Raw genomic sequence first — 25,876 nt, forward strand, 5'->3', positions numbered from 1 at the left:
GTGGGGTGCCATTGCCTTACAGACTTAGGCAGAATCTATACCTGTAGAGAAGAAATGCCCCTTTGAATCCCCAATGCTTGAAAAAGTTCTATCACATCCCATCACAAGAAGCATATCTAGTATCCAGAAGGGAACTAGAGATCCCTGAAGAAAAGGCTGGTTCTAGGACTGAAGCAATAAATATACAAGATGAGTCTGAAGTTCTTATAGTGCCACAGACTAAGGAATTCTTGAAAAAGAAATGATAGAGGTATGTCAGATGATCACAGGACCCAGCACAAGAGCATCCAATGGTGAAAATAAAGAATAATCTGAGCAACAAAATTATAAAAGTAAATTTGGATTATAATCCAAAGTATAAAGTAAATGTCCGTGATTGTTTGCTGATACGAATTAACAATTATGTAAATAAATAAATGGACATGAGACAGTCTCCCCTGCAGAAGAATTCTAACAATGTATGTAAATGCTCCACCCTAAAGGAGTGATGGAGAAGGCAATAGCACCCCACTCCAGTACTCTTGCCTGGAAAATGCCATGGATGGAGGAGCCTGGTAGGCTGCAGTCCACAGGGTCACTAAAAGTCAGACACGACTGAGCGACTTCATTTTCACTTTTTACTTTCTTGCATTGGAGAAGGAAATGGCAACCCACTCCAATGTTCTTGCCTGGAGAATCCCAGGGATGGGGGAGCTTGGTGGGCTGCCGTCTATGGGGTCTCACAGAGTCGGACACGACTGAAGCGACTTAGCAGCAGCAGCAGCAAAGGACTGAAGTATAATCCCCCAATCAAGTGTGAACTGCACATAATGACTTCCTTCCAGTGAGGATGGTATGGAAAGCAGAAGGAAGAGTAACTTCACAGTGGATGAGTCTAATGAATACTGCCTTTGTTCAGGTAATGAAACTCAAGCTCAACAGTGGTAAGTCATGTTGACAGTATACACCTTTGATATGTGATTAAAATGGCACTTTATCTCTGTGGTCTTCTTCCCAAAAACCCAGTCTAATCATGAAAGAAATATCAGCCAAATCTCAATCGAAATACATTTTACAAAATATCTGGCCACTGTTTAAAATCATCATCAAAAAAAAAGAAAAGAAATCTGAGACCCTGTCCCAGCCTAGAACAGTCGAAAGAGACAGAACGAGTACGAGTAAGTCATATCCTGGTTATGTCCTGGGTAAGATCCTGGAACAGAAAGGGAAGATCAAGACAAACTAAGGACATCTGAATAAGTATGAACTATAAATGTGTCAATATTAGTTCATTAATGGTGACAAATGTTAATTGGTGTAAATGTTGCTAATAGGGGAAGCTATGAGAAAAATATTTGTAAACTCTTCTCTTTTACCAATTATCTGTAAATTTAAAACTGTTGCAAAAAATAAATTTTATTAAAACAAAAAGTGCAAACCTCCCTGAACTCATATCCCTACTGGTTACAACAGCTCATGAAAGATATTCAGGCATGAATATCGCCATTTCCACAAAGGCCAACAAGATCTGTGTGCGACTCTCTTCCACTACTTACACAGGAACACTTGTTCTCAAATTAAACCCTGTTCCCACCGGCAACCTCATGAAAGCAGACTTGAAAACTGGAGACTGCTGTCAGAATAATGACGGCTTGAGTTGCTCCCTTTGTCTCTCCTCTTCATCTGCAACCAGTAAAATATCCACAACTCGACAAAGGTAACTCTGCCCAACACTCCAGGATGCTGGAGAATTCCACAAGTCTGCACACTTGAAGGTGGGTGGACTGAGACACACAGGGGAGGGAGATGAGGGGAACAGAAGAGGGGGTGCCTGCAATCCCAGACCTTCGGCTGTGGCAGATATACCACAGCCCCAAGAAGTCCAGTAGCTTCAGGGGAGGCAGCCCACACAACACAAGCCTCCCAGCTTCGGTGGCATCCTTGGCCACGGAAAATGAATAGCAGCAGCCTGACCTGTGGCCTTGTCCCTCCTGCCATGAAGACACCCAAAATTCAGGCCCCCAACTGCAGCACCCGTGAGCCTGATAATCCAGCAACAGCAGAGACACCAGACCCCAGTTCCCCACCTCAGTTCCCCATTCCCCAGAATCAGAGCTTGCCATCCGAGAGACCTTGGATGGGGTGAAGGCTCACCCCATCCCAGTGACATCCCAGTGACACAGGCAGCAATGCAAGGACACCCTCAGCAGCAAAGCACCAAGGACTCCAAAGGCACAAGCAGCGACCACAGGGGCAGCAGGCATCACCTCTAAGGGAGGTGGTGGAGGGTGGAAAGTGCCAAATCTCAAATATAACCAGAGTACGAGAAACCAAAGTAATGCTCAAAATTCTCCAAGCTAAGCTTCAAAGCTATGTGAACTGAGAACCTCCAGATGTTCAAGCTGGATTTAGAAAAGGCAGAGGAGTCAGAGATCAAATTGCCAAAATCCACTGGATAATAGAAAAAGCAAAAGAGTTCCGGAAAAACATCTACATCTGCTTCACTGACTACACCAAAGCCTTTGACTGTGTGGATCGCAACAAACTGTGAAAAATTCTTCAAGAGATGGGAATACCACAACACCTTACCCGCCTCCTGAGAAATCTGTATGCAGGTCAAGAAGCAACAGTTAGAACCAGATATGGAACAGACTGGTTTCAAATTGGGAAAGGAGATTGTCAAGGATGTATATTGTCATCCTGCTTATTTAACTATATGGAGAGTACATGAGAAATGCTGGGCTGGATGAAGCACAAGCTGGAATCAAGATTGCCAGGAGAAATATCAGTAACCTCAGATATGCAGATGACACCACCCTTATGGCAGAAAGCCAAGAGGAACTAAAGAGCCTCTTGATGAAAGTGAAAGAGGAGAGTGAAAAAGATGGCTTAAAACTCAACATTCAAAAAATGAAGATCATGGCATCCAGTCCCATCAGTTCATAGCAAATATATAGGAAACAATGGAAACAGTAAGAAACTTTATTTTGGGAGGCTCCAAAATCACTTCAGATGGTGACTGCAGCCATGAAATATAAAAAACGCTTGCTCCTTGGAAGAAAACCTCTGACCAACTTAAACAGCATATTAAAAAGCAGAGACATTACTTTGTCAACAGAGGTCCATATAGTCAAAGCTACAGTTTTTTCAGTAGTCATGCATGGTTCTGAGAGTTGAACCATAAAGAAGGCTGAATGCCAAAGAACTGATGCTTTGGGACTGTGGTGTTGGAGAAGACTCTTGAAAGTCCCTTGGAATGCAAGGAAATCAAACCAGTCAATCCTAAAGGAATTCAATCCTGAATATTCATTGGAAGGACTGATGTTGAAGCTGAAGCTCCAATTCTTTGTCCACCTAATGCGAACAGCTGACTCATTAGAAAAGACCCTGATGCTAGGAAAAATTGAGGGCAGGAGGAGAAGGGGACGACAGAGGACGAGATGATTGGATGGCATCACGGACTCAATGAACCTGAGATTGAGCAAACTCGGAAATAGTGAAGGACAGGGAAGCCTGGCATGCCTCAATCCGTGGGGTCGCAAAGAGTGGGACAGGACTGAGTGACTGAACAAGGAGAAACCAAAAGCATGCAATAGCACCACCTACTGGGAAAAAAGAGAAAGGCCCTTACTACCTTGGTGAATTAAAATAGAAACAAGAGGGGGAAACAATAAAAAGTGTTACCTAAGGAGGACAGTGTTCTCCTCTGCTGGTTAAATACACCAGCAGAGGAACAACAGATAAAGCACCATAAAGAACTACAGTAACACAGTATCACAAAAATAAAATGACAATTCTCCAGAAACCAAACTTAAAGTTACAGAATATTAACCTCTCTCATGAAGATACTCAACAAGCTACAAGAAAATTGAGAAAGGCAATTGATTAAGCTGAGAAAAAAATTAATGAAAAAAGAAGGTATACTTTATCAAACAGACCGATATTCCAAAAAGGAATCAAATTCCAGAGCTGAATAACTCAATCAGATCAGATCAGATCAGCCGCTCAGATCTGACTGTCCAACTCTTTGCGACCCCACGAATTGCAGCACACCAGGCCTCCCTGTCCATCACCAACTCCCAGAGTTCACTAAGACTCACGTCCATCTAGTCAGTGATGCCATCCAGCCAATTCATCCTCTGTCGTCCCCTTCTCCTCCTGCCCCCAATCCCTCACAGCATCAGAGTCTTTTCCAATGAGTCAACTCTTCGCATGAGGTGGCCAAAGTACTGGAGTTTCAGCTTTAGCATCATTCTTTCCAAAGAAATCCCAGGGCTGATCTCCTTCAGAATGGACTGGTTGGATCTCCTTGCAGTCCAAGGGACTCTCAAGAGTCTTCTCCAACACCACAGTTCAAAAGCATCAATTCTTCGGCACTTCAGCCTTCTTCACAGTCCAACTCTCACATCCATACATGACCACAGGAAAAACCATAGCCTTGACTAGACGAACCTTTGTTGGCAAAGTAATGTCTCTGCTTTTGAATATGCTATCTAGGTTGGTCATAACTTTCTTTCCAAGGAGTAAGCGTCTTTTAATTTCATGGCTGCAGTCACCATCTGCAGTGATTTTGGAGCCCAGAAAAATAAAGTCTGATGCTGTTTCCACTGTTTCCCCATCTATTTCCCATGAAGTGATGGGATCAGATGCCATGATCTTCGTTTTCTGAATAGACAAGATAAAGAATTCATTAGAAATCTCATTGGAAAAACAGCAAACCATATGGAAAGGAGAATTAACAAGCTCAAAGATATAAACCATTCAGGCAGAAGAGAGAGAATTAGGACCTAAAAATGGGAAGAAATTCTGCAAGAACTATCTGACTCTATGGAAGGGCAACATTAGGATAAAGAGTTTCCCAGGAGAAGAGAGGAAGAAAGAAGCAAAGAACTTACTTGAGGAAATAACTGCTGAAAACTTCCCAACCTGGGGAAGGAACTTAATTTTCAAGTTCATGGGGCTTAGAGAACTTCTTATCACCCCAATGCAAAAAGACCCTCTCCAGGGCACATTATACTAAATTGTCAAATGCTAAGTCACTTCAGTTGTGTCCGACTCTGTGCGACCCCAAAGACGGCAGCCCACCAGGCTCCCCCGTCCCTGGGATTCTCCAGGCAAGAACACTGGAGTGGGTTGCCATTTCCTTCTCCAATGCATGAAAGTGAAAAGTCAAAGTGAAGTCGCTCAGTCGTGTCCAACTCTTGGTGATCCCATGGATTGCAGCCTAACAGGCTCCTCTGTCCATGGGATTTTCCAAGCAAGAGTACTGGAGTGGGGTGCCATTACCTTCTCCGAAGTTGTCAAAAGTCGATGACAAAGAAACAATTTTAAAGTCAACCAGGAAAAAAAGAGTTGTAACTTACAAAGAAACCTCAATTAGACTATCATCAGATTTCTCAGCAGACATTCTATAGGCCAGGAGAGAATGAAATAACATACTCAAAATATTGAAGACTAAAAACTCTCAGCCAAGAATAATCTATCCACTATTTATCCTTCAGACATGAAGAAGATATAAAGACTTTCCCAGACAAACAAAAGCTGATGGTGCTCACCAGTTCTAGACCTGTCTTATAACAAATGTTGAAAGGTACTCTTCTACCTTAAATGAAAAAACAAAAGTGCACAAAACTTTATTAAGGTTATAAATAGAAAGTCAGAATCAGGAAATTGCCACTCCATGTCAGAATGGATTGTCATTAAACAATTATAGCATAAAGGTTAAATGAGGATAAGCAGTAAGAATAATTATAGCTACTTAAATTTGGTAACAAACTCACAACACAAAAAAGGGTAATTTGAAACAACAAAAAATAAAAGGGGAAGAGAAAAAGAATGAAATCCACACAAGGAAATGAAGCTAAGATGATATCATCAGAACAGGGACCAATTTATCTATGAGACATTTCATACAAACCTCATGGTATCCATAAAATATAAATTGAGAGCAGAGACATGAAACATTAAAAAAGAGGAAACTAAAGAAAGCCTAATAATAAAACACCAAACTAAAGTGGTAGGCAGAAACACCAGTAAAAAAGAAACAACAGAGATACAGAACAACAGAAAAGAAAAGACAAAATAGCAGCGCTAAGTTCTTAGGTATCAGTAATAACCTAAATGTAAATGTGTTGAAATGACCAAAGACACAGAGTGGCTGGAATGATTTTAAAAAGAAGACTCAATTCTATGCTGCTGCCAGGAGGCTCATCTCAACTCAAAAGACGCTCAAAGTACACTCAAAGTGAAGATATGAAAAATGATACTCCAAACAAATGGCAACCAAAAGAAAGCAGGTATAGCCATATTCGTACCACACAAAAGAAAATTCAGGCCATGAAAGGTCACAAAGGTGGACATTCTATAATGATAAAGGGAACAACTTATCAAGAAAACATACAGCTAGTATTATATATACACTTAACATAGGAAGACAAATGTATAAAGCAATTATTAACAGACCTAAAGGGAGAAATTGACAGCAACAAAATAGTCATAGGGGACTGTAATGACCATTCACATCAGTGTAAATCCTCAGACAGCCTATTTAACTTACATGCAGAGTACATCATGTGAAATGCCAGGCTGGATAAATCACAAGCTGGAATCAAGATTGCCAGGAGAAATATCAACAACCTCCGATATGCAGACAATACCACCCTAATGGCAGAAAGTGAAAAGAAACTAAAGAGCCTCTTGATGAAAGTGAAAGAGGAGAGAGAAAAAGCTGGCTTAAAACTCAACATTCAAAAAACTAAGATCATGGCATCCAGTCCCATCACTTCATGGCAAATAGATGGGCTAAAAAGGAAACAGCAACAGACTTTATTTTCTTGGGCTCCAAAATCAAAGCAGACAATGACTGTAGCCATGAAATTATAAAACACTTGCTCTTTGGAAGGAAAGCTCTGACTAACATAGACAGCATATTAAAAAGCAGAGACATTACTTTGCTGACAAAAATCTATACAGTCAAAGCTACAGTTTTTCCAGTAGTCATGTGTGGATGTGAGAGTTGGGCCATAAAGAAGACTAAGAGCCAAAGAATTGATGCTTTCAAATTGTGGTGTTGGAGAAGAGTCTTGAGAGTCCCTTGGAATGCAAGGAAATCAAACCAGTCAATCGTAAAGGAAATCAACCCTGAATATTCATTAGAAGGGTTGATATTGAAGCTGAAGCTTCAATATTTTGGCCACCTGATGCAAACAGCCAACTCACTGGAAAAGATCCTGATGCTGGGAAAGATAAGGGCAGGAGGAGAAGAGGGCAACAGAGGATGAGATGGTTGGATGGCATCACCATCTCAATGGATGTGAGTTTGAGCAAACTCTGGGAGATAGTGAAAGACAGGGAAGCCTGGCATGCTGCAGTCCATGGGGTTGCAAAGAGATAGACATGACTTAGTGACCGAACAATAACAGCAAAGGGAGAAACTGGCAGCAACACAATAACAGTAGAGGACTGTAACACTCCATTCACATCAATGATAGATCATCAGACCAAAAGTCAACAAGGAAGAGCAGCCCTAAATGAAGCATTAGATCAGATGGACTTCATAGGTTTATATAGAGCATGCCTTTCAAATACAGCAGGATACACATTCTTTTCAAGTGCATATTAAACATTCTCAAGGGTAGACCATATTTTGGAACATAAAACAACTCTCAATAAATTTAAGAAAATTGAATTCACATCAAACTTCTTTTCTGATCACAATGGTAAGAAACTAGAGGTCAACTATAAGAAGAAAGGTGGAAAATCACAAATACGTGGAGAAAAACAACATGCTACTGAATAACTATTGAATCAAAAAGGAAATAAAAATGAAAATGTAATATGCACATGAAATAATGTTGTATTTTCATTTTTAATTTCCTTTTTTATTTCTTTATTGATTCACCAAAATCTGATTTTTGATTCACCAAAATCTGTGTGATTCAGCAAAAAATAGTACTAAGAGAGAAGTTTATAGCAACACAGACCTACCTCAAGAAACAGAAAAATCTCAAACAATTTAAACTTACATCTAAAAAAAATTAGAAAAAGAACAAATGAATCCCAAAGATAATAGAAGGAAGATCAGAGAGGATAAATGAAATAAAGACCAAAAAGACAATAAAAAAAGATCAGTGAAACTAAAAGCTGGTTCTTTGAAGAGATAAACAAAATTTGCAAACTGTTAGCTGACTCACTAAGAAGGATAGAAAGTTTTATTGAATAAAATCAGAATATTGCAATAATCTTGCAATAACTTTATATGGTGTCAGATGGTTACTAGACTTATTGGGGTGATCAATCTCATAATGTAAAAATACAAAATCACTATGTTGCACACTTGAAATTAATATAAACTGTATGTCAACTACATTTCAATTTAAAAATTAAAAGAAAAATATATTTTCACAATACTAAAAATTGATTAGTGGTCAATGCAAAATGAAAATAATGGTTTAAACGAGACTAGGCCAATTGCTTCTGAGATTCAAGGGCAATGACAACTAAGAATTTGTCATTGGATTTGACAACATGGAGTTCCCTGGTGATGTGGACATGAGCAGTTTCAATGAATGGTGAGGACAATTTATGATGACAGAGAATTAGAGAAATCCATTAATCCATATAAGATATATAAACATTCAGTATGCCCATGAAATGATGTTCAACCTCATTACTCATTCAGTTCAGTTCAGTCACTCAGTCGTGTCCGACTCTTCGAGACCCCATGAATCGCAGCACGCCAGGCCTCCCTGTCCATCACCAACTCCTGGAGTTCACTGAGACTCACGTCCATCGAGTCAGTGATGCCATCCAGCCATCTCATCCTCTGTTGTCCCCTTCTCCTCTTGCCCCCAATCCCTCCCAGCATCAGAGTCTTTTCCAATGAATCAATTCTTTGCATGAGGTGGCCAAAGTACTGGAGTTTCAGCTTCAGCATCATTCCCTCCAAAGAAATCCCAGGGCTGATCTCCTTCAGAATGGACTGGTTGGATCTCCTTGCAGTCCAAGGGACTCTCAAGAGTCTGCTCCAACACCACAGTTCAAAAGCATCAATTCTTCGGCGCTCAGCCTTCTTCACAGTCCAACTCTCACATCCATACATGACCACTGGAAAAACCATAGCCTTAACTAGACAGACCTTTGTTGGCAAAGTAATGTCTCTGCTTTTGAATATGCTGTCTAGGTTGGTCATAACTTTCCTTCCAAGGAGTAAGCGTCTTTTAATTTCATGGCTGCAGTCACCATCTGTAGTGATTTTGGAGCCCCCAAAAATAAAGTGTGACACTGTTTCCACTGTTTCCCCATCTATTTCCCATGAAGTGATGGGACTGGATGCCATGATCTTTGTTTTCTGAATGTTGAGCTTTAAGCCAACTTTTTCACTCTCCACTTTCACTTTCATCAAGAGGCTTTTTAATTCCTCTTCACTTTCTGCCATAAGGGTGGTGTCATTAGAGAAATGCAACTCAAAACCACAATATGATACCACTCTATAAGTAAAGTACCGCTGCTGCTGCTGCTGCTAAGTCGCTTCAGTCGTGTCCGACTCTGTGCGACCCCAGAGACAGCAGCCCACCAGGCCCCCCCGTCCCTGGGATTCTCCAGGCAAGAACACTGGAGTGGGTTGCCATTTCCTTCTCCAATGCAAAAAAGTGAAAAGTGAAAGTGAAGTCGCTCAGTCATGTCCTAGCGAGTGCTAGGATGGCTCTAATGGAAAAGTGAACAGTGCAAGAGTGGGAGGATGTGGAGGTATCACATTGCTTGGGGGAATGTAACATCAGCTTAGGTGGAGCTGGAAAATAGGAATAAAAATAAATGAGAAAAGGATGGAATATGAGAAGCTTTATGAAGGACAACCCAGTGGACCATGGTAGCTAGTTGGGTGTCTAGCTAGAGGGAGAAGGAGTCAAAATGAGTGAAATTATGATCCTGTAGATCCAAATCATGCTTCCACCACTTATATTTGGGAGAGGTTGCATGACATATTTAACATCTCTGAATTTTATTTCTCCATCTGTACAATGTGGATTTCTACCTGAGAGTATTTTTAAAAGTCTAAATGAAAAGCTTCTGTAAAACCTATTAAATAAATTTATGAATAGTAATACAAAGAGGGAATTAATTTGATGGCAGGATGCTGTTACTTACACATTCTTTTCATAAGAGTAATGAACTCAAATAAGACCCAAGATGGAGAAGCATCTCATCTCTGAATGTCTTGTCTGCACCAGAACACAGGGTTCCTCATTCCCCATCTCCTGACCACCAAGCCCCCATTGTCCACTTAAGAGAAAATTCCTCTTTCAACTGGCAGCTGCTCAAGCTATCATTAGGATGAGCTCATTTTGAGTCAGAGCACCTGAGTCAGAAAACTAGGATCCTTGGCAGAGAAACAAATGGAAGGTTTCTAAATATTCCAGAAATCCAAGGTCTTCAGTGACCATGTGCTATGCTGTGCTTAGTCATGTCCGACTCTTTGCGACCCCATGGACTGTAGAACACCAGACTTCTCTGTCCATGGAGTTTTCCAGGCAAGAACACTGGAGTGGATTGCCATCTTCTGTCTCAGGGATCTTTCCAACCAAGGGATCAAACCTGTGTCTCCTGCATCTCTTGCACTGGCAGATGGATTCTTTACCACTGAGCCACCTGGGAAGCCCTTTAATGACTATGGTGAAGGGATAAATATGACTATGGAATTATCCAGTGTTGGATTTAAGGCTTTGCTCTGTCACCAATTAGTTTGGGATGCCAATTACCTGTCCTGAAAAAATGGGGATAATAATACCTACCCTAGAGGATTCATGTAAGAATTAGAAGAAAATATTTCTAAAGTGCCCGGGACAAAACCTGGCCCAATGCAGGCATGGAAGCCCAGTTTCCTTTTTGTTTTGTTTTTTTGTTTTTTGTTTCCTGCTTCAGGTGAAGTGAGAAGAGACATTGGGTGGTAGAATCTTACTCTGCCCCTGGGCTTATGGGCATTGATGTCCAGCCATGACCAGTCACCGGGGAAGCCAGTGTGAGGATGACATCTCTCACACCCTCTGCTTTATGCTCAGCCAGTGGGGGAAGATGTCATCCCTCCTGTTCCTCTCTCACCCAGCCAGCCCCCCACCAGCACTGATTCATAATGCTCAATCCTCACAGGGACTCTGCCCAGCCCTTTACTATCTGAAGTCAGAGGTAAGGTGGCTTAACTGAGCTGTGAGGGGAACAAGCCATGGCATCTCATGGCACTAGAGTGAGTCCACCTCTGACACACAATCTGAGACCTAAGGCAGGAGGCAGGGGCTTCCAGAAGGTAAGGACCCGCAAGGAAGGGAAAAGCTCCCATAGACCATAGTGCAGGCTGCCTCAGGACCTCAGACAATGTGAGGCTGAAGGTGGGATGGTAAGCCCCCACCTCAGACCTCCAAACCAGGCGAGGTCATGGGGGAGTCATCTCATCCACCCTTCCTTCTATGTGGACTCACAACCAGGAACCTTCAGCAGCCTTGGTGCTCTGAGTCTTCAGTCTGCCGAACCCCCAAAGGAGTGGGAGGAAGAGTAGCTCATACCCTGGGTGCTTATCTCCTTGTCCCTGGCTCCCACAGCCCATCAGCCTCCTCCGGGAGCCCCAGGTGAGTCCAGCAGGAAAGACTCATGACCAACCCTGGGCAAACTGTGGCAGGGGATTTAGTTAGGTCCAAGGTTTTGATAGAGTCAGATGTGGGAGAGACCATTTCCAAACATTTGGGATGCAAACATACTTTGTGAACAAGTAGTAGGATTTCAACAAGCAGGGCTGAAGGCAAGTGAGAGGGAGAGGAAGCCATCATTCCAGGCAGAAGGGTGTGAGTGAGCAAAGAGGAGGCTGACCTAGTAACTGGGCCCCAGGACTGACGGGTCAATGAAAGAGGCAGGTTCAGACCATCCCATAAGCTCCATCTCTCACACCCCTCACACCCCACGATAGGAGGGTGAGAGGACATCACACTTCAGTCTAACCTCCAGTGCCCCTGTCCCAGACGGGAAGGCTGAGGCTTCTTTTCTAAGACAATTTGCAACTTTGCCCAACCAAGGTCATTCTCTGGCCTGAAGTAATATCAATTCCTCTACCATTCTTCAGGAAGGTGGTTTGGGGGCCCATAGGCTGAGGCTAAGCTGGGGTCCAGGTTACCACAGGTGGCCTGGAATAAAGGCCCCTATCCAGTGTACAATGTGCAATAAACTCACACACACGGGCACCCACACATAAACACACACACACACTCACACACACTGCCCAACGCCTGCAAGGAAGCCCTACACAAGGTACAGTGGAAGCCTCAGCCCAGTCCTTTATGGGTTCCCACCTCCCCACGCTTCCTCCGTGGGCTCCCAACTCTGCATCCAGGCCCTGCCTCCCTTCGCTGGGGTGTAGTCAACACCTCTACATGGTCAATACCTGGGCTCGTGTTCTCAGAAGGCACACATCAGTCACACAGCAGATGCTGTGGGGATTAACACAGTCAGGAAGGTCCCCTTTGGGAAGCTTCAGGAAAAGAAGGGTCAGGAGTTAAGTCAACGGCAGAAGAGTGTTCATCCCTCAAGTGTGAGGATCCTGAGTAGGAGGGAAGCATAGGGAAACTCCCTCTGACTCGGCCACGTGTGTCCAGCGAGTTGACGGCATGAAGATCAGAGGAACACAGACCAGAAGCAGCTGGAGCTGGACTAGAGCTGGGAGGGGCAGAGCCAGAAGAGCTGGACCAGAGCTGCAGGCATCGGGAGTGCTGATTCTTCAGCTTCTTCCAGTGATGTTACCTTCATGGCCTGCGTGGCTTACGGACCTCACTGTATATAGGAGTCAGATGCCCCTTTTCTTTCAGATGTTGCTCACTGATACCCTGGGAATGCAAGACAAAGGGTTCCTGGAACAGCTGAGGGACAGAAGGGCCCAGAGGAGCCAGCATAGACCCAGTGCTGCTGAATACAATGCGCCCAGCACTGCACTGATCCCAGTTTTACCCTTTCCTAGTTAATACTGTATTTTCCAGAAAGAGAAGCAGTGGGGCTGGAGTTTGACAAACCCAAGCCCAGACAGTGAGGGACCCAGGAGAGCACAGGCTGGACACGGCTCCCAGCTCTCACCTCGTGCGTGTCCTCTCCAGACTCGGGCTGGCTCGGCTGTGCACAGCCGACCGCACAGCCATGGTCCCTGTCGTCATCCTGCAGTCCTGTTCCTGAGTCATTCACAGAGTGGAGCCTGAATCTCAGCCTGGAAAACCTGTACACTCCCCCACTGCTAGGAACTCCAGTGACATGACGGCACCCATCATCCCCTCTGCAGAGAAGTTCATTGAGCAGCAACATGCAGAAGGAAGGGAAGGGCTCAGTGGGGGAGGGGAGGGATCTGGGCATGAGCAAGAAGTGCAACCTGCCTCTTCCAGTCTCCATTTTCTCCTTCCTCTCACATGTCTTCCAAACAAACAGTCCACCTGGGAGGATCAACAGCATAGCCATGACAGCACCTAGAATGCCTCCCACTGGAGTGATGTACGAACCTGTTCCCATCACACAGAGGGAGTGAAGGACATTAAGGTAAGAGAAAACATGAGACACCCACTGCCAAGGGGAGACAGAGAGCAGGGGGAGAGGCCTGCAGGGTCCTAGTTCAGAAACTAAAGGGGAAGAAGCCTGGCAGTATCATTCATTCAACTCCTGCCTCGTGCAAGAGATACTGAGATGAAAAAGATGGGGGGAAGACTAAAAAACACCAAAGTCTACCAGCCAGAGGGACTACAGTGCAATGGAGGTTTACACTCTGAACACAGGTCTTCATGAAGGGCATCCCAGAGGAGGTGATGCATAAACTGAGTCTTGAGGGAGGAGTAGGACTTTGTTAGTTATTCAGGGTGGGCACAGCATTCCAGGAAGGATGAGCATCATGTTCTGGGAATGTCTGTCAGATCATGAGCCTTGGTGGGTTGCCATCACCCCAGTGCTGCAGGCAAGAGAGGGACAGGGCAGGGAGGAGGCAAGCAAGGAGGGTCAGAGGGAAAAAGAGTCTCTCTCCAGAGGGTCTTGTGGGTCATGCTGAGTTGAACTTGATCTGACTCCAGGATGGGGCTGAGTGTAGGCTAGCAGGGAGTTTTAAGTGATGCTGACACATCACCTCCCGCTCCCAGCAGCTCATGGAGGATAGGTTAGAGGGGCGAGACTGCACACAGGACACCAGCTCATTCATTCATTCAGTGAAATACTATGAACCAATTTGTCACATGCTCTTCTTGGGATAGGGATTCAAAAGAAAACTATGCATGGCCCATGCATAGTTCCAGGCTATGGAGGAGACAAATCTATAAACAGAGCGCTGCTACTCAGTGTGGGGAGGCCATGGAACATTCTTTTTAAAAAAGGGAATGCCTGAGAGCAGAGGGGCTTCCCTCGTGGCTCAGACAGTAAAGAATCTGCCCGCAATGCAAGAGACCCAAGTACAATCCCTGGGTCAGGAAGATCACCAGGAGAAGGGAATGGCAACCCACTCCAGTATTCTTGCCTGGAGAATTCTATGGACAGAGGAGCCTGGAGGGCTACAGTCCATGGGGTCGGAAAGAGTCAGACAGGACTGAGTGACTAATACTTTCACTTTCACTTTCTGAGAGCAGAATGGTCACACCACCTGCAAGCTCCTGTGAAAATGAAAATGCAGGGCCTCTGGCTTAAAAATTACTTAAAATTTTATGATGACAACTGCATAGCTTTAAACCAAAGAGGGACCCTTCTAGGTCCAAGATCTGAAGTCACAACACAGGTCACATGCCCAGGAAGTAGCAGTGCCTGAGGGAGATCCTTCAATAGGAATAAGTTAGGAGGTGAAGGACAAGGGTAGAGGTGCTAATGGAAGAGGAAACAGCATTTCCAGAGCTCAGAAGCCGGCAGTAGCAGAACACGTTCCAGAACTCCGAGCAAGCCGCTCAGTGTGAAGTGTGTAAGTGAGGCCAGAAACACAGGCAGAGGAGCTTCTGAGCCCTGAGTCCTACAGGCAGGCACTGGGTCAGATCACACAGACAACACAGAACAATGACACATCTGATTTCTCTCCCAAAAGACCACTCCAGGCACACGGTAGACGACGCACAAGGCTGAGGAAAAGTGCTGGGAGATTGCTGCCTGGACTAACAGGGGTAACGGGTGGAGAGCGTGGGTAAGGGACATTTAAAAGCAGAAGCAAATTGGCTCTGCTTCCCAGGCTCCTATATGGGGTGACCCTGTGGAAGGAGTGCTAATAACACACTGGGGGCAAAAGCCCAGAGCCCTCACCCCAGTGTACCTAAGCTCTCAGGTGCCCTTCCCTCTGGGAGGTGCACTCACCATGGGAACAGACTTCCCCCAGGTCTAAGGTGGCAGTGTTCTGGTCCACCTGGTTGCTGACCACACAGGTGAGACCGGCATTGGGCTGGCTCAGGAACAGGTTCACAGTCAGGCTCCAGGAGCTGGGGGCTGGTCCTGGTGTCCCACTCCACTCCAGCTCCCTGGGAAGGCCCTCGCTCTCCCAGGTCACATTCAGGTCCTCTGTGTTCCCTGGGGCCCTCAGTCCAGGGTGACCTTGCACCAGCCTGGTGTGATGGATGGTGACTCCAGCAGGATGTGGGGAAGGGGCGCAGGTTCTGAGAAGGGAGGAGCAAAAGAATGGAGCTCACATGAGTGGAAAATATTCCAGTTCTCTCTTTCTCATCCATTATCTCACTGAAGGGGTGCAGGTTCTGGGACAGGAGGAGCAAAAGAATGGAGCTCACATGAGTGGAAAATATTCCATTTCTCTCTTTCTCATCCATTATCTCACTGAAGCTCTGCAATCTTCCCTGTCAAAATGATGAGTGCCTTTTCCAGATAAAAGACAATTTGTTCACATCCCAAATATATGGCAATGACCATAGGAAGGGAACCACTGAGGTATGCCCTATGTGACCTCACTGGACTAAAGAAAACTTAAAATTCTTCCATAAGAAAACTAAATGGTGGACCTCACCTTCTAGAACCCATTATTTATAGAATCTGGGATGTTTCCTAGAAAGGAAAGGTTTGGGAACAAAGAATTTGTCCTGTCCAGGACCATGGCCCTGCTTCTCCTGCTCAGATGATGCCGGGGACTGCACAGCCCTTGTACAGCACTGACGTCTATGCCAGGATGCCAGAAGCAGAGACATTTCTGAGAGATGAAGAGGTGGTGACCACGAATGACAGCTCCAGATGTGGTCAGAACATGCCATTAAATTTGAGATCCACACAGGCAGAGAAGTCACTGATTGACAAGTCAGCCTTAGAAATCAAATGAAGGGACCTCCCTGGGGGTCCAGTGGCTAAGTCTCCATGCTCTCAGTGCAAGGGCCCGGGTTCCATCCCTGGTCAGGAAACGAGACCCCACATGCAGCAACTAAGAGTTCACATACTACAACAAAAGATCTCGCGTGCTACAATGAAGATCAAAGATCCTGCCCAACAAGTAAGACCCACCACAGCCAAATAAATAAATATTAAAACAAACAAAAAAAAAGAAATTAAATGATGACCTAAAGCTGCAAAAGTCACTTTCATAACAGATATTTCCCTATGCAATAAAAACTTTATGGAAAGAAAGTCTTGATCAACTGAATTTAAATAAACTTAAATAAGCTTTCTCCTCTATCTATTAAGGCTTTTAGAGCTGGACGTGTGGAGTCTTTGTGGGTGAAGCTGGCCTCAGGCTGGTGCTCAGGAGAAGAGAGGGCAGGAAGCTCTAGGTACACATGAATTTCCAAACTGTGGTCAGCAAAATAGTGTCCTCACCCTTTCATCATACATCTCAAAATCTGTGAAGATGGCAGAAAGGGAATGAGATAACAGCATTTAGGTTGTTAATGAGCTGACCTTCAAATAGAAATCATTCTGAATTATCTGGATGGGCCCAATGTAATCATAAAAGTCCTTTAAAATGGAAGATGGAAAGAGAGTGGTTCAAAGCAATACAATGTGAGAAGAATTGGTCCCACTGTTGCCAGCTTTGAAGGTGGAGGAAGGTTGTCTCGAGCCAAGGAATGTAGGCAACCACTAGAAAGTGGAAAAAACAAGAAAACATTTCTGCCCTGAAGCCTCCAGGAAGGAACACAGATGTACTAACACCTTGTCTTTAAAAGCTCCATTAAAAAGAATACACTTGAATCAGTTCTAATGAGGTGGATGAAACTGGAGCCCATTATACAGAGTGAAGTAAGCCAGAAAGAAAAACACCAATACAGTACACTAACGCATATATATGGAATTTAGAAAGATGGTAACAACAACCCTGTGTACGAGACAGCAAAAGAGACACTGATGTATAAAACAGTCTTATGAACTCTGTTGGAGAGGGATTGGGTGGGAAGATTTGGGAGAATGACATTGAAACATGTATAATATCATGTATGAAACGAGTTGCCAGTTCAGGTTTGATGCACGATACTGGATGCTTGGGGCTAGTGCACTGGGACGACCCAGAGGGATGGTATGGGGAGGGAGGAGGGAGGAGGGTTCAGGATGGGGAACACATGTATACCTGTGGTGGATTCATTTTGATATTTGGAAAAACTAATACAATTTTGTGAAGTTTAAAAATAAAATAAAATTTAAAAAATTAAATTAAATTTAATTTAAAAAAAAAAAAAAAAAGCTCTGTGAGACTGTGTCCGACTTCTGACCTACAGCCAGGTAAGATAAAACATTTTTGTTGTTTTATGCCACTGTCAGTCGCTCAGTCATGTCCAGCTCTTTGCGACCCCATGAGCTGTAGTTTTCCAGGCTTCTCTCTCCATGGGATTTCCCAGGCAAGAATACTGGAGTGGGTTGCCATTTCCTTCTCCAGGGAATCTTCCCAACCCAGGGATCAAACGGGATCTCCTGCATTGCAGACAGATTCTTTACCATCTGGGCCACGAGGGAAGCCCTGCTGCTGCTGCTGCTGCTAAGTTGCTTCAGTCGTGTCCAACTCTGTGCGACCCCAGAGACGGCAGCCCACCAGGCTCCCCCATCCCTGGGATTGTCCAGGCAAGAGCACTGGAGTGGGTTGCCATTTCCTTCTCCAACCCATGAAAATGAAAAGTGAAAGTGAAGTCGCTCAGTCGTGTCCGACTCTTAGCGACCCCATGGACTGCAGCCCACCAGGCTCCTCTCCATGGGATTTTCTAGGCAAGAGTACTGGAGTGGGGCGCCATCACCCTCTCCAAGGGAAGCCCTACCTTTGTGTTATTTTATGCCACTAGTTTATAGTCATTTATGACAGCAGCAATAGAAAATTAATATACAAATCAAGTAAATTAAGTCCTAACAAAGAATGATAATTGTTATGAAAAATACATTTCCTCCAAATTTTTATTCTCCTTTCCCAAGATACTGAAGTGATTTTATCCCTGGTATGAATCTCAGCTCTGCTCACCATTTGTGGTGAACCTACTTACCCTAATTCTGAAGAGAAAATAGGATATGAAAGCTGGTGTCTGGAAGGGATCCTGAAAATTGTGGCCTATGTGACTCTCCTAGCACAAAAGAAGTAGGGAAGCCATGGTGAGGAGGTGTCACTCACCATAGACAGTGAGGTGGAAAACCTGGGTAAGTTCTAATCCTCCAGTGAAGGTGGCTCGAGCCTGGTAGTGCCCACTGTCCTCAGAGGTCAGGTTTTCAATCCTCAGGGATGTTACATTGGGCACATGGACCCTCTGCTGGTACTTGTCCTGGAGCCTGACCCACGTAGGAGTGTCTGCCCCACGATGTACTTGCAGCAGGACTCTGTAGTTTGGCTCAGAGCCAAAGCCCCATGAGACCTCCTCTGGTTCAGCTTCTTGGTTCTTAATCACATGAATCAACACAGAACCTCCTCAGATCCCCTGCAGAGGAACGTGGGCTCCAGAACTCTTTGCCACAGTGCTGAAGACGCCTAGAGCATTTGGAACAGGAAACATGAGTATTTTCAAATCAAGAACAAATGAGGGATGATATGGGGAGGGAGGTAGGAGGGGGGTTCAGGATTGGGAACACGTGTACACCCGTGGCGGACTCATGTTGATGTATGGAAAAAGCAATACAATATTGTAAAGTAGCCTCTAATTAAAATAAATAAATTTAATTTTAAAAAAATGAGAAAGCCATCTTTCTAATGAAATCTACCCAATATTTTCTCTTGATTCTTGGAAATCAATTAGTAAAATGAATTTAAAGCAATTCTGGAATCAAGTCCTGACTCTAGAGAATTGTAACATTGAACATGTTACTTAAACTTACTAACCTTCTGTTTCCTTATCTGCCTCATGATAACCGTATGAATTAAATAACAGATCAAATATCACTCAGCACATTTCCAAGCACATACAGCGTATAACCATAAGAGGCAGCTTCTAAAGTCCCTCCCCCTTGTGTAACCCCCTCCCCTGGACTGTGGGCTGCACCTAGTAACTGGCTTCTAAGGAACAGACGCGGCAGACGTGATGATGTCACTCAGTGATACTAGGTTGTATAAAACTGTGACTTTGATCGCAAGAGTGATAGTATCTGTGAAGAGTTGGTCTTGAGGGTGGCAGTCGGAGTTGTAGAGAAAAGGTCATCCTTAGCAAAACCGAAGTGACTATAGAAGAAACCCTCGTTTCTCTTTACACCTGGCCTCTTCCTTGGGCATCAAATCACAGACCCTGAACCTTGAACCAGCCCATCTGCCTCAACAACAAACTCCTAAACTGCTCCCCAAGGCTCAGCACAGGCACCATCCACAATTGTACTCGCCAAGAAGGCACACTTCTGTGTCTCAAAACGCTAAAGACCTGTTTCTCTTTCTTCTCCTAAAAAATGGAAACTACTCACACAACATCTTTGTAACTAAGGGAGAACTCACAAGGAAATCTTTTTTTGATGACCTCTTTCACAGGTGATTCACAGTGATTTGTGCTAGTTTATTTAAAGATGACCAATGCATTTTCTTGGCAAAACTCTATTAGTCTTTGCCCTGCTTCATTCCGTATTCCAAGGCCAAATTTGCCTGTTACTCCAGGTGTTTCTTGACTTCCTACTTTTGCATTCCAGTCTCCTATAATGAAAAGGACATCTTTTTTGGGTGTTAGTTCTAAAAGGTCTTGTAGGTCTTCATAGAACCGTTCAACTTCAGCTTCTTCAGCATTACTGGTTGAGGCATAGACTTGGATTACTGTGATATTGAATGGTTTGCCTTGGAAACGAACAGAGATCATTCTGTCATTTTTGAGATTGCATCCAAGTACTGCATTTTGGACTCTTTTGTTGACCATGATGGCCACTCCATTTCTTCTGAGGGATTCCTGCCTGCAGTAGTATATATAATGGTCATCTGAGTTAAATTCACCCATTCCAGTCCATTTCAGTTCGCTGATTCCTAGAATGTCGACATTCACTCTTGCCATCTCTTGTTTGACCACTTCCAATTTGTCTTGATTCATGGACCTGACATTCCAGGTTCCTATGCAATATTGCTCTTTACAGCATCGGACCTTGCTTCTATCATCAGTCACATCCACAGCTGGGTATTGTTTTTGCTTTGGCTCCATCCCTCCATTCTTTCTGGAGTTATTTCTCCACTGATCTCCAGTAGCATATTGGGCACCTACTGACCTGGGGAGTTCCTCTTTCAGTATCCTATCATTTTGCCTTTTCATACTGTTCATGGGGTTCTCAAGGCAAGAATACTGAAGTGGTTTGCTATTCCCTTCTCCAGTGGACCACATTCTGTCAGACCTCTCCACCATGACCCGCCCATCTTGGGTTGCCCCACGGGCATGGCTTAGTTTCATTGAGTTAGATAAGGCTGTGGTCCTAGTTTGATTAGATTGACTAGTTTTCTGTGAGTATGGTTTCAGTGTGTTTGCCCTCTGATGCCCTCTTGCAACACCTACCGTCTTACTTGGGTTTCTCTTACCTTGGGCGTGGGGTATCTCTTCACAGCTGCTCCAGCAAAGCGCAGCCATTGCTCCTTACCTTGGACGAGGGGTATCTCCTCACCGCTGCCCTTCCTGACCTTCAATGTGGGATAGCTCCTCTAGGCCCTCCTGCGCCCGCGCAGCACTGGTCATAACAAACACCCTCTTCCAACAACACAAGAGAAGACTCTATACATGGACATCACCAGATGGTCAACACCAAAATCAGACTGATTATATTCTTTGCAGCCAAAGATGGAGAAGCTCTATACAGTCAGCAAAAACAAGACCAGGAGCTGACTGTGGCTCAGATCATGAACTCCTTACTGCCAAATTCAGACTTAAATTGAAGAAAGTAGGGAAAACCACTAGACCATTCAGGTATGACCTAAATCAAATCCCTTATGATTATACAGTGGAAGTGAGAAATAGATTTAAGGGCCTAGATCTGATAGATAGAGTGCCTGATGAACTATGGAATGAGGTTCGTGACATTGGACAGGAGACAGGGATCAAGACCATCCCCAAAGAAAAGAAATGCAAAAAAGCAAAATGGCTGTCTGGGGAGGCCTTACAAATAGCTGTGAAAAGAAGAGAAGCCAAAGGCAAAGGAGAAAAGGAAAGATATAAACATCTGAACGCAGAGTTCCAAAGAATAGCAAGAAGAGATAAGAAAGCCTTCTTCAGCGATCAATGCAAAGAAATAGAGGAAAACAACAGAATGGGAAAGACTAGGGATCTCTTCAAGAAAATCAGAGATACCAAAGGAACATTTCATGCAAAGATGAGCTCGATAAAGGACAGAAATGGTATGGACCTAACAGAAGCAGAAGATATTAAGAAGAGATGGCAAGAATACACAGAAGAACTGTACAAAAAAGATCTTCACGACCCGGATAATCACGATGGTGTGGTCACTCACCTAGAGCCAGACATCCTGGAATGTGAGGTCAAGTGGGCCTTAGAAAGCATCACTACGAACAAAGCTAGTGGAGGTGATGGAATTCCAGTTGAGCTATTTCAAATCCTGAAAGATGATGCTGTGAAAGTACTGCACTCAATATGCCACCAAATTTGGAAAACTCAGCAGTGGCCACAGGACTGGAAAAGGTCAGTTTTCATTCCAATCCCAAAGAAAGACAATGCCAAAGAATGCTCAAACTACCACACAATTGCACTCGTCTCACACGCTAGTAAAGTAATGCTCAAAATTCTCCAAGCCAGGCTCCAGCAATATGTGAACCGTGAACTTCCAGATGTTCAAGCTGGTTTTAGAAAAGGCAGAGGAACCAGAGATCAAATTGCCAACATCCGCTGGATCATGGAAAAAGCAAGAGAGTTCCAGAAAAACATCTATTTCTGCTTTATTGACTATGCCAAAGCCTTTGACTGTGTGGATCACAATCAACTATGGAAAATTCTGAAAGAGATGGGAATACCAGACCACCTGACCTGCCTCTTGAGAAACCTGCATGCATGTCAGGAAGCAACAGTTAAAACTGGACATGGAGCAACAGACTGGTTCCAAATAGGGAAAGGAGTTCGTCAAGGCTGTATATTGTCACCCTGCTTATTTAACTTTTATGCAGAGTACATCATGAGAAACGCTGGACTGGAAGAAACACAAGCTGGAATCAAGATTGCCGGGAGAAATCTCAATAACCTCAGATATGCAGATGACACCACCCTTATGGCACAAAGTGAAGAGGAACTCAAAAGCCTCTTGATGAAAGTGAAAGTGGAGAGTGAAAAAGTTGGCTTAAAGCTCAACATTCAGAAAATGAAGATCATGGCATCCGGTCCCACCACTTCATGGGAAATAGATGGGGAAACAGTGAAAACAGTGTCAGACTTTATTTTGGGGGGCTCCAAAATCACTACAGATGGTGACTGCAGCCATGAAATTAAAAGACACTTACTCCTTGGAAGGAAAGTTATGACCAACCTAGATAGCATATTCAAAAGCAGAGACATTACTTTGCCAACAAAGGTTCGTCTAGTCAAGGCTATGGTTTTTCCTGTGGTCATGTATGGATGTGAGAGTTGGATTGTGAAGAAGGCTGAGTGCCGAAGAATTGATGCTTTTGAACTGTGGTGTTGGAGAAGACTCTTGAGAGTCCCTTGGACTGCAAGGAGATCCAACCAGTCCATTCTGAAGGGGATCAGCCCTGGGATTTCTTTGGAAGGAATGATGCTAAAGCTGAAACTCCAGTACTTTGGCCACCTCATGTGAAGAGTTGACTCACTGGAAAAGACCCTGATGCTGGGAGGGATTGGGGGCCGGAGGAGAAGGGGACGACAGAGGATGAGATGGCTGGATGGCATCACTGACGCGATGGACATGAGTCTGAGTGAACTCCGGGAGTTGGTGATGGACAGGGAGGTCTGGCCTGCTGGGATTCATGGGGTCGCAAAGAGTCGGACACGACTGAGCGACTGATCTGATCTGATCTGATTTAAAGATGTATCTGAAAACACGTATTAATTTAAAAAGAAGAAGAAAACACAAATGTTGTATTAATTTAAAAAGAAGGCTCTGGTCCCCGCGGCTGGTGGCCGAACCGTGTGTCTCCTCCGCCGCCGCCGCCATATTGTCTGTGTGACGAGAGGGGAGAGCGGCCGCTGCCTCTGCCGCTTCCACCTCAGGAATGTATCCTGTCAGGTATAATGTCAGTGAATGGGAAGAAAGTTCTTCACATGGATAGAAACCCGTATTATGGAGGAGAGAGTGCATCCATAACACCGCTTGAAGATTTATACAAAAGATTTAAGATACCCGGAGCTCCACCAGCATCCATGGGCAGAGGAAGAGACTGGAATGTTGACTTAATCCCCAAGTTCCTTATGGCAAATGGTCAGCTGGTTAAGATGCTGCTTTTTACGGAGGTCACTCGCTATCTGGATTTCAAAGTGAATGAAGGGAGCTTTTTTTATAAGGGAGGAAAGATCTACAAGGTTCCTTCCACTGAAGCAGAAGCCCTGGCATCTAGCCTAATGGGGCTGTTTGGAAAACGTCGATTCAGAAAATTCCTGATATATGTCGCCAACTTTGATGAGAAGGATCCTCGAACTTTTGAGGGCATTGATCCTAAGAAGACATCAATGCGAGAGGTGTATAAGAAATTTGACTTGGGCCAAGATGTTATAGATTTTACTGGTCATGCCCTGGCACTTTACAGAACTGATGACTACTTAGATCAGCCATGTTGTGAAACCATTAATAGGATTAAACTTTACAGCGAATCTTTGGCAAGATATGGCAAAAGCCCATACCTTTATCCACTCTACAGCCTTGGAGAACTGCCACAGGGATTTGCACAGCTAAGTGCTATTTATGGAGGTACCTACATGCTGAATAAACCAACTGAAGAAGTCATTATGCAGAATGGAAAGGTGATTGGTGTAAAATCTGAAGGAGAGATTGCTCGCTGTAAGCAGCTCATCTGCGATCACAGCTATGTGAAAGATTGAGTAGAAACAGTGGGTTAGGTGATCAGAGTCATCTGTATCCTCAGCCACCCCATCAAAAACATTAACGACGCCAACTCCTGCCAAATCATTATTCCACAGAACCAAGTCAACCGGAAGTCAGATATCTACGTCTGCATGATTTCCTCTGCACACAATGTGGCCCCGCATAAGGGAAGTACATCGCCATCACCAGCACAACAGTGGAGACCAAGGAGCCTGAGAAGGAAATTAGACCAGCCCTGGAGCTCTTGGAACCAAGTGAGCAGAAATTCGTTAGCATCAGTGACCTCCTTGTACCAAAAGATTTGGGAACAGAAAGCCAGATCTTTATATACCGTACCTATGATGCAACAACTCACTTTGAGACGACCTGTGATGACATTAAGGACATCTATAAGAGGATGATGGGATCCGAGTTTGACTGAGGAAATGAAGCGCCATAAAAATGACATCTATGGGGAAGACTAACAGCAGTACATGTTATCATCTAATTAGGACAAAGTTAAAATTTGGCAAACGATGCATATTGTATGAAATCAGTACTGTAAGGCCTGCTTTTGTCATCAAAACTGAGAGATTGCAGAGCACTGTACCAGTAAATATTCCTCCCCTTTCTAATATCATGTATTAACTTGTTTTCATGGAGTGGCTCTTCTGAATTGGCAGGTTCCCATGTTCTGTTCAATTTAACCAATACTGGCTTGTATTTTCTAGCGAAGGATCAGTTTTAAAACCTTGTGATACTGATACAGAGAACTTGATACAGAATTTTTATCTTTTAATCAGTGTAGCCTTTGCAGTTATGAGCTTCTGCTGTTCAAGAGCTGGGTCAGTGCAGCTTGCGTGCCATCTTGTCCTCTTGATGGTGAGGAGGTTTAGAACTGAATGTCTGTAACCGGGGATAGCATCCCTTACTCCTCCCCACCCCTTTCTGTTCATGTCATGTGTCAGGACAGTGCCCACCCAGCCCAGCCACAAGCTTGGTTTACATGGGCCTCCAGTTCTAACCAAACTCCAGACTTGGATAGTCTTTTGGAGGAAGCCTGTGTGCGGTGTTTTAACCTATTAAAACTGATGAGCGAAAAAAAAAAAAATAAATAAAACTGATGAGCGCAGACAGGGAAGAAACCCATCATAAAGCAGGTAAATGTAGGAGCTTCTTCTGTATCCCAGATGTGGCTTCTTCAACAGACCAAGCTGCAGCACAGTATTGATTTGACAGAACCTCTGCTTCAGTGATGTCTCCAAATGATTTCTGTACTGCAAATAAAGCCAAACTCTGGAAACCAAAAAAAATAAATAAATAAATAAATAAAAAGAAGACGAAAACACAAATGTTATCTCTAGCAGGGCAGCCTAGCTATATGGGGGTGAGTTTACAGACATATTAACTAGAATCTAGTGTCCCTCAGTCAGGAGGGCAACTTTTCATGGGACAAATGGGGGAAACTTTTATGCATTGAATTCTGTCCCCCAGAAATGATATATTTAGGCCCTAACTTCCAGAACCTCAGAATGTG

The 25,876-nt window shown here is 44.1% G+C and overlaps 1 pseudogene; it reads left to right on the forward strand.

Annotated features, from left to right (window-relative positions):
* The first annotated feature begins 16,078 nt into the window (after positions 1 to 16,078).
* LOC113882871 lies at positions 16,079 to 24,839 on the forward strand (annotated as a pseudogene).
* The last annotated feature ends 1,037 nt before the right edge of the window (positions 24,840 to 25,876 follow it).

This window comes from Bos indicus x Bos taurus, chromosome 3, assembly GCF_003369695.1.
Source record: "Bos indicus x Bos taurus breed Angus x Brahman F1 hybrid chromosome 3, Bos_hybrid_MaternalHap_v2.0, whole genome shotgun sequence".
In the NCBI taxonomy this organism is placed as follows: Eukaryota; Metazoa; Chordata; class Mammalia; order Artiodactyla; family Bovidae; genus Bos; species Bos indicus x Bos taurus.